Genomic DNA, 8,973 nt, shown 5'->3' with positions numbered 1-8,973 from the left:
GCCTAATTCTCATTCTTGAAACTACAAACCTAAAATTAGACACACATAAAAATATTTCTATCAGGTAGTGGGCTGAATCTCATTCTTAAAACTACAGCTTCACCCTTTACACCCACTTCAAGGTCCCTTTACTCTACTGGAGAGATGTAGAGCAGTCGTAATGTAAATGAGAATCAGGCCTACTGTACGCCACTAGCACCTGGACCCACAAGAGGGCTCTTCAAGGCTGAGAAGAGGTGGAACATTGCTGCAGAGGTGGCTGAGCCCATATCTACATTGAATGGTGGAGATCAGCACTCAGAGGTCCCTTTCATGTGTGAATCTGGGAGAGTACAATGTGGAGCAGTATTTTGAGGTTATGTTTTGTGATTCACATTGGCACAGGAAGAAAAGGAGAGAAGAAATGATAAAGAAATTACTCTGGTGTTTAAGGAGACTTCAGCATAGCTCATTATTAAATTGTCTGTCCAGGGTATGAATCATTCCCAGAAAGTAAATAATTTAGGATGCTTTGAGTTTTAGTGCAGCCATCTGAATTGAGAATTTGACTATATTCCCATTGCAGTCATATCAATTCTCAGTTTTCTCAGAACAGAAAGCCATCATTAGAGATGGACAAACTTAAGAAACCTTGCTTTACTGAGCTATCGCATAAAATCCCTACAATTAGCAAAATCAGAATCATGTTGAACAGCCTTGAGGTAGCAGCCCAGTGTTACTACCACTCAACTTGAATATGTACCTTGATGCTAGGTATCAGAATACTGATGGATTGCTATGTAGGTCTTCAAGGAGAGCTCCCATAATAATAGCCTGAGTACAAGGCTTTGGTTGCAAATGTATTTTGCCCCATGGAAAACAAGGCACCAAATTCTGTCCTGGCATAAATGGAGTCAACTCCTGCTGGCTTCAATGGAAATTATGCCTGCTCACACCTAGGCTGAATTTGCCCCAAGGTTTAAGAAAATGGAAGAAGTGCAAACAAATATTCTAAGTTAATCAGAAATGAAATACATTTGTTCTGTAACGATATACATGACCTGTAATGATATGGTTCACCTTTAGTCCAAATTAACTGTTTTTACAGTAAATTATGGTAAAATTGAGGTTAAAAGTGACCTAAGTATAGGTGAAGAGCTGCCCTACATCCATTATGTTGTTTATATTGCTCTTTTCATTCCAGGGACGTCATCTGTTTGACCTTTAGTGTTTTTAATTATATATTTTATGAGTGCATTTGCAGAAAGGGGGAGGTGGTCTTTATACATTATTTTATTCACGATGAAGACTTCATGTTTTAGGGTATCTCTACAATACCAGTCTTACCGGGCACAGCTGTGATGCTGCAGCTATACTTGCTAGAGCGATGAAAGGGGCTTTTCCACCACAGTGGTAAATCCATCCCTCCAAGAGGTGGTAGCTGAGTCGATGGAAGAATTCTTCCATTCAACTAGTGGTGTCTACTCCGGGGCTTATAAGGGCATCACATCTTAACTGTGCCTCTCACACCCACGAGTAATGTAGCTAGGTCATCCTAAATTTAGATATAGACTGGCCTTAGTGAACTTTCAGCACAGCTTTTGTCCTTTGGGTGTAATCTAAGCATACAGCATGATAAAAATTGATAGGTTTTACATAAGAGACTGTAGCAAGGCGGTCTGGTTCCCTGCCACCCTGGAGAGAGACGAGCCCCTCCGGACGCCAAAGTGGGCAGACCCAGTGGAGCTTGTGCCTGCCACCCAGAGGTCAGGGTGCAGGACAGGAAGTACAAAAGCCCAACCCCAGAGCTCACTAGTGGCCCGGCTGCCGGAGAAGCCAGATGCCTGTGGCCTAGCTCCCGGTTGGGAGACTCCTGCAGTTTGCGGCCGACCCGAGGATGGGCCAGACACTGACCAGACCCCGGAGAAGCTGTTAAGCCTGCCTGTGGCAAGTTACCCAGAGGAGCTGCCAAGCCTACCGCTCGCCGGGTACCCAGAGGAGCCCCTGGTGCTTGATTCCTTGGAAGACTCTGTCCAGAAGCAGGTACCTCTAGAGGGGGAGGTAGGAAGTAGCCCAGGGGCAGCCAACCCTAGTCTGGCTGCAGCACACCCAGAGCCGATGTCAGTGTGTTGCGGTCAGGATGTTGCGGTCTGCTGCTGCTAGGGCCCCGGGCTGGGACACAGTGGAGTGGGTGGGCCTGCGTCCCCCCTGCCACCCAACGTGCAGGTGGCAGTCTGCCCCTCTCCCAGGTTCTTCGGAGCCAGGACCTAGGCCTCCTGAACTTATTTGTCTACTCAGCCCCTGCCTGAACTTATTTGTCTGCTCAGCCCCTGCTTTTCCACCACAGTGGTAAATCCATCCCTCCAAGAGGTGGTAGCTGAGTCGATGGAAGAATTCTTCCATTCAACTAGTGGTGTCTACTCCGGGGCTTATAAGGGCATCACATCTGATGGCCTGCCTGAGGGCCTGAGCCACAGACTCTCTACTGCCTGCCCTGACCCAGGGCCTGGGCTTGCATATTGAACTGTTTGCTCAACCCCTGCCTGAGGGCCTGAGCTGGTGACTGTTTGCCGCACAGTCAGGCTAATTCCCCGACTCACCTGACCTAAGTAGTGAGGTGATCTGGTTCCCTGCCGCCCCGGATGGGGGATGAACCCTGGCCGAACCCCCTACACGTGGTGGAGAATGCGGGCACCATGATCCCCCGATCCTTGTAAGACGGGATCCCTGGAGCAGTTCGTCCATATACTCCCATCGCCAGGGAGGGCTTGGGTCCTCCGCCATCAGCCTACGACGTTAACTGCTGCCATCACACTGATGGAGGATTTCCTCGCAGCTGAAGCACCGGTGGGACCGATCATTCAAGCTGCCCCACCAGGACCGGAGCGCCCTAACCCAGAGAAAAAGCGGTCCACCCGGATTGAGCCACGAAATCCGTCATGGGGCCTGGAGCCCCGACCTTCCGAGGTCCCAGTTCGACAGGCCCCGGCACCTCGACCCAATCCCCGAGGGACTAACCGAAGCCTTCCTAGGGGCCAGGCGGGAACACTGTCCTGGCCTGGGCGCTCGGACCTTGGCCCCTGTTTATCCTGTGGGAAATATGGCCATTTACAGTGGGACTGCACCGAGATAGATTGCAGCTTTGGCTAGGTCTGCACGGGAGAAGCCCGCGCCCGACACCCACAGGCTGCCAAGATTACGGTGCCGGTGGTTGTCGGGGATTGCCCAATCTTGGCCCTAATTGACTCAGGCTGTGGCCAGACCTTGGTTTGTCAAAGCCCAGGCCTCCAGGCTGACCCACGCCTGGGACGATCCACCTCCAGTGCATTCACGGCAACATACGACCCTACCCCAATGCCCAAGTCTGGCTGACCATGGATGGGGTCACGCGATCGATGGTGGTCGGCCTGGCTCCTCGGCTCGTCTACCCGGTGATCCTGGGGTGGGACTGGCCAGACTTCCCGGAAGTCCTCCGCTCAAAGGCCGATGAGTGTCCCGCAGTTACCCCAGTACTGGAATGGGGCCTCCCTGATACCCACGCAGAGCGGGGGGGGGAGGGGGGGAGGCACCAGACCCCAACTGACCGGAAGAAGAACCCATGAACCCCCCTCCAGAAGCTGCTGCTGAGCCCCTGCTTCACACTGACTTTTGTCGTGACCAAAGGGCAGATCCCACCCTCAGTCACGCTTACGAGCGACGAGCCACGGTCGATGGGGCCGTAATTGACCCGCACCGGGCGAAGCAGTGGCCACATTTTGAACTGCGGCAGGATCGGCTCTATCGGGTAGAACGGGACCTGCGCACTGGAGAACCCCAGAGCCAACTACTCGTGCCTCGATGTCACCGGCGGGCAGCAATGACGCCCATGACATCCCGGCTGCCGGGCACTTGGGCCACGAAAAGACTCTAGCCCGGATACTGACACGCTTCTTCTGGCCCGGCGTGCATCAGGAAGTAAGGGACTATTGTAACTCCTGTCCAGAGTGCCAGCTAGCCGCACCCCCGCGGCACTTAAGGCCCCGTTGGTCCCCATGCTCATTGTCGAAATGCCCTTCGAGCGTGTGGCCATGGACCTGGTGGGGCCCCTCCCAAAAAGCACCACTGGATTTCAGTATGTATTGGTCCTAGTAGATTATGCTACCCATTTCCTGGAGGCAGTACCACTGCGGAGCATCACCACCCAAACCATTGCGGGCGAGCTCATGAAGCTCTTTGCTTGTGTAGCCTGCCCCGGGAGATCCTTGCTGACCAAGGCACCAACTTTACCTCCCAACTGCTGCGGCAGGTGTGTGGGCTCCTGGGGCTCAAGCAGTTGCACACCTCTATCTACCATCCACAAACCGACGGTTTGGTTGAACGGTTTAACCGTACTCTAAAAGACATGTTGCGCAAATTCCCCCCAGAAGAAGTACGCCAATGGGACCAGCTACTCCCGCCTTTGCTTCTGGTGATCCGGGAGGTGTCCCAGTTCTCGACGAAGTTTTCCCCCTTTGAGTTGTTGTATGGCCACCGCCCACAGGGGCTCCTGGACCTGATGCTTGAAGCCTGGGAACAAGCTCCATCACCAACCCAGGGCCTCTTGAAGTACGTCCTCCAGCTCCAGGAACGCCTCACTCAGGCCGGTGTGCTCACCCGGGAAAACTTAAGGGCCGCCCAGGAGGCTCAAGCACAAACTTATAACCGAGACATGCAGAGCCGTGATTTTAAACCTGGGGACTGGGTCCTGCTTCTCCTGCCCTCGAGCGAGTCAAAGCTACTGGCCCGCTGGCAGGGCCCCTACGAGGTAGTCTGGAAGGTGGTACCCGTCACCTATGAGGTCAGCCAACCGGACCGATGTAAGAAAACCCAGCGATACCATGTCAACCTCCTGAAGCCCTGGCAGGAGCGCAAGGGCTTGTTAATTACCCCCTACCCGCTGGAGCCAGAACAGGGCCCCCATGCTGCCCTGACCCAGGACACCAAAGGGCCCCAGCTCGCGGAGACCCTCACAGATGAACAATGCAAACAAATCTGGTGCCTCCTGCAGGCATTCCCACGGACCTTCACCGGCCTGCCGGGCTACACAACCCTGGTCTATCATACCATTCAGACAGAACCTGGGGTAGTTATCCGAGAAGTGACAGGTCCTTGCCGCACTGAATGCGGCAGAGCGTCGAGGAAGAGGTACAAGCCATGCTAGAGCTGGGCATAATTGAACCCTCACAGAGTGAGTGGCATAGCCCAATAGTGCTAGTACCCAAGCCCGATGGGACGCGGCGCTTCTGCATCGACTTCAGACATGTCAGCGCTATTTCTAAATTTGACGCGTATCCGATGCCTCACGTAGATGAGCTGCTTGGCCTGTTAGGGGAGGCTTGCTTCCTCACCACATTTGACCTCAGCAAGGGCTACTGACAGATCCCCCTTGACCCCGCTTCAAGGGAGAAGACCGCATTCGCCACCCCAACAGGTCTGTACCAATTCACCCGGATGCCCTTTGGCCTCCATGGGGCCCTAGCCACATTTCAGCGGCTGATGGATAGTGTCTTCCAACCCCATTGAGACTATGCGGCCGCCTACTTGGATGATGTGGTCATCTACAGCCGCCACTGGGAAGATCACTTGGTACGGGTAGCTGCACTCCTGAGATCCCTGTGGCCCACTGGGTTGACAGTCCACCCCAAAAAATGCCGCATTGGGTGGCAAGAGACTACTTATCTGGGCTAAACCATAGGGAATGGACAAGTGAAGCTCCTCATGGGAAAGGTCCAGGCTCTGGTGGCCTGCCCGCCTCCCACCACAAAGCATCAGGTGCGACAGTTCTTGGGGCTCGCTGGCTATTATTGGAGTTTCATTCCCCATTTTGAATCTGTCGCCGCCCCTTTGACCGGCCTTTTAAGCAAGGACAGCCCTCGACGTGTAGTTTGGACCCAGGAATGCGAAGACGCCTTTAACGAACTCAAAACGAGTCGCTGCCGTGAACCGGTCCTCTACAGCCCAAATTTCAACCGAGACTTCATCCTCCAGACAGATGCCTCGGAGGTAGGACTGGGCGCTGTCCTGTCCCAAGAAATAGATGGGGAAGACCATCCGGTCTTATATATCAGCCCGAAATTGTTTCCACGGGAGAAGAACTACACGGTGGTAGAGAAGGAGGCCCTTGCAGTGAAATGGGCTTGTGACGCCCTACGTTACTCCTTCTTGGAGCCCAGTTCACCTTAGTCACTGACCACACCCCGCTTCAGTGGCTGAACAAAATGAAAGATAATAATATGAGAATACAGCGTTGGTACCTGGCGCTACAGCCCTATGCCTTTACGGTTTGCCATAGGGCAGGCAAGGACCACGCTAATGCTGATGCAGCAGCAGATTGTCTGCCACTGCTAGGGCCCCAGGCTGTGACACAATGGAGTGGGTGGGCCTGCGTCCCCCTGCCACCCAACGTGCGGGTGGCAGTCTCCCCCATCCCAGGTCCTTCGGAGCCAGGGCCTAGGCCTCCTGAACTTATTTGTCTACTCAGCCCTGCCTGAGGGCCTGAGCTACAGACTCTCTACTGCCCCGCCCTGACCCAGGGCCTGGGCCTGTTCTAAAACTGTTTGCTCAGCCCCTGTCTGAGGGCCTGAGCTACTGACTGTTTGCCGCACAGCCAGGCTAATTCCCCAACTCACCTGACCTAAGTAGCGAGGCGGTCTGGTTCCCCACCGCCCTGGAGGGGGGACGAGCGCCGGCCGAACCCCCTACAGAGACATTATTTATAATTTTTTTAAAGTAATTTTCATTGTGTTTTTTGAGTGAATGGTGTAGTTAAGGAGCCCTCTTCTGGTAAAAAACAAATTAACAGTTGTCTGTTTCAATTGCCTGAAATCTAACAAGTATGGGGGAGCTTTGTTTGAGTTTTAGTTAATAGTATATCTGGGACAACAGATATTAATGGATGAGGAAAATCCATGAATTCCAAGGAAGTAGAATCTCTTAAAAGAATTCCCTAGAATCAAACAGTGTTTTTTTTTTTAATGCTTGCTTGCCTATCTGTAGGGGTTTGTGTGAATTTTTAGTATGTAGAACCCATGTAGAACAGGGGCCATGGATATTAAATCAAAACTGTTATAACCATGTAGTCAGAAGTTGAGAGAATTTTTCTTTTTGTTAGCTCTGCATGCTGGTACTAGCAAAATCTAGCACAAAGTTTAAGATGTATATGTAGGATCAAAATCTAGCTAAAGCTGTGGGTTTTCCGGCTACTGAGGTGTGCAATATTTAAATAGCTCTTCCCTCTAATTTTAGGAGAAATTTTCCTCCATTTCCACTCCAAATGAAACAATTGCATACTGTAGCTGTTCTTCACCCTAGTGATGAGGAAAGAATTGCCACATATGTAAACCTACAGACCATAGATACAAGGGCAGATTTTGGTCAGTTATTGTGATGTATTTGTAATCATTAATGTTTTAATCCAAGGTAAGGGTGTAACAAAAATGGAGTTATACAATTAAGTAATTATTATTATTATTTTATTATTATATTCTGTTCTTTGGTAAATTGAATGTTTTTTTAAAACTCACTTTCATGGGAGGGAAATTGGTTTTGTGGTTAGTACACAGAACAGAAAATCAGAAGAACTGGATTATTTCCCCATATCTAGCACATATATCCTGTTTCCTTTTTTGGGGCAAGTGAGTTAGGACCCGATCCGCCTCACATTGATGTCAAAGGGAGTTTCTGTGGGAGCAGAATCAGGGTCCTTATTCTCTCTAGGTCTCAGTTTTCCTTAAAATGGGGATGATAATACTATTTTACAAGTGAGGCTAAATTCATTAATATGGTAAAACATGTTGAGCTCTTTGAATGGAAGGCACTATATACAGTAAGTGTAAAACATTATTGTTGTTAAAATTGGATCCATTCTGTGTACAGTATAAGAGCTTTTCTTAACAGAGAAATCAGTATATTAATAATACTTTATATGTACATAACTTTCTATTCAAGGATCCCAGCCCACAGCATTTTTAGTAAACTAATGGAGTAAGCTTTATAACACCCCTGTGAGGTAAGTATGACAAGTATTAGCCCCAGTATTATAGATGGGACAGCTTAGGCACAGAGGTCTTAGACAATTTGACCAAGGTCAAAGCACCACTCAAGAGATAGAGCCAGAAGTAGAATCCAACACACAGGTTCCATGGTCTAACCACAAGGCCACATTATCTCTCATAATTAAAAATAATACTTAGAAGTAAACCTTTTAAATGACTGAAATTTGTCATGTCTTCTATGGCTAAAAGGTTACCTCTTTCAAGATGGAAATGTTCAGTGGACCTTTAGTTTAAACTCATAAAATCTGCTAAAGCAAATTTCAAACATTTCCATTAAGAAGGCAAATTACTTCTCTTAGGAAAGGATCAAATGCATCAGATAGAGTGGGTATGCTATGTTAATGATAGGAGGTGGGGCAGTGAGGGTAGAAGAATTGATGGGACACTTACAGTTCAAGGAATTCAGTGCTTTTCATTTATGCTAGAAAAAATGTAAATGATGTCACCTTCTCCTCCCGGTGCAAAGTTATCAGGCAGACATCACTAAATGCATCATATATCTGACATTAAAATGACTAGAAGGTTATTTCCTTCTATTTCTTTCCTCTTGGAAATCTTTCAAGATTTTATTATAGATAAAAAAAAAACCTGCATAATGCTGCAGGAAACAAAGCTTTGGCTAGAGTCTTACTACTGGATTATTGCCATTCTATCTCAATGCTGATTGAAATCCAGGATATTTGTATCAAAGCCATAATGAGATACTGGCAAATATCTTTCTGCCCCACTGGAAATGTAATCTTTCTGTTGAACGTTTTGTCTTGGTGAATTTCATCTGCAACAGGAATAGGCATTTTGCATTTGAATCAAGTAGGTCACTGCTTTGGATCAGATGATGTGGTATATACTCTACTCACCTTTAGATTAAATTGATCCTTTACTGTGTTGAGTATAAGACAGTGAATTTTTAGAAGAAATTATC

This window comes from Chrysemys picta, chromosome 11 (assembly GCF_011386835.1).
Source record: "Chrysemys picta bellii isolate R12L10 chromosome 11, ASM1138683v2, whole genome shotgun sequence".
NCBI lineage: Eukaryota > Metazoa > Chordata > Testudines > Emydidae > Chrysemys > Chrysemys picta.
Note: the sequence above shows the minus strand (reverse complement) of the source record.